Below are 1123 nucleotides of genomic sequence, written 5' to 3'. Positions count from 1 at the left end.
TTACATTACCTCTTTTCCCACCTTTTGTTGTTCTTTTATCTATGTTTATATATATACACACAATTACTCAAAGTTTAAAAATATGAATAACTATGAACATTTTAAATTAGGCAAAGAGACTAATTAAAGCTAGTTAATCTCAAAATGAATCACCTAATAAAGCAAGATGTAATATATGTACAAATTTTAATTTTCAAAGTTTAGTAGAAATAAAGACATATACCTGTATCATGATTTGAAGAGACATTAGGGCCAATGACCTCCTTAGCTTTCATTGTTCCATTATCTCTTGTACCATCATTTGTGATTTTGTTACCTTTATGTACACATAATAAACCAAAGTTTAGAAACATGAGAGACTTATATTTTTTAAAAAGAAGTGCTATATCAAACTAAATCACTTAATTTCTTAGCACTTGGATTAGAACACATGAATTAGTAATAAAATTAGGTATAAATTTAGTTATAAGAGTTAGTTACCTTTCACTTCTTCCACAACTGAATCCACAAGCCCAAGTAGTTTGGGATCCTCACTCATCATTTTTTTCAAAAGAGCCATCATCTCTAGATTAGAAGTCGACATGGCAAACCTACATAGGCATGGTAATAATAAGAAAGTGTTTGCAATGCATGTTTGAAAATGTAAATTACATTAAGCAATACAAAACAAAAGACTTCAATAAACATACCGTCATAACATTGTTGCCTCATGCTCATGCGAACGCCATATGGTAGGTACAATCTTTTTTTTATTGTCAATTGCAATTGCTTTTGTTTTGAGTACTTGCCATTGCTTTTTCGTGGATACACATAGCCACCAATCCTTCCATTCTTGATCCTCTATTCTCACTTTCCAAAGTTTAGATTTGCCCGAAACAACCCAAAATGGGAGAAAAACAGCCCATGGAAGATACACTTTCATGCAACCAAAAACTGATCCAAACTTGGCATTTATCAATCAGGGAGGGTGGGACTAGGTCTAAATATAAGGTGATTGTTTTCCACTCCCTGTGTCCTTCAAGGAAGGAGGTGACTCATAAGCACATGAGTGGAATTTGTACCTATAAGTAACAAGGGAGGGTGGTACAATGTGCTAAGGGAGATTTCCCACATGACTAGTCAA

General features: G+C 33.4%; 1 long non-coding RNA gene across 1 annotated transcript; it reads right to left on the bottom strand.

Annotated features, from left to right (window-relative positions):
* Positions 1–202: 202 nt before the first annotated feature.
* On the bottom strand, positions 203–821 carry LOC148034912 (uncharacterized). Its single transcript, XR_015691216.1, has 3 exons — positions 690–821; positions 481–590; positions 203–316 (listed from the first exon to the last, which is right to left on the bottom strand). It is a non-coding gene; the product is annotated as an uncharacterized LOC148034912 (long non-coding RNA).
* Positions 822–1123: the final 302 nt, after the last annotated feature.

The sequence above is a fragment of the Lygodium microphyllum genome, chromosome 6 (genome assembly GCF_053477565.2).
Source record: "Lygodium microphyllum isolate KBCC chromosome 6, Lygodium_microphyllum_v1.1.10, whole genome shotgun sequence".
In the NCBI taxonomy this organism is placed as follows: Eukaryota; Viridiplantae; Streptophyta; class Polypodiopsida; order Schizaeales; family Lygodiaceae; genus Lygodium; species Lygodium microphyllum.
The sequence above is the reverse complement of the archived record's forward strand: the minus strand, read 5'-3'. Positions and strand labels throughout refer to the sequence as shown.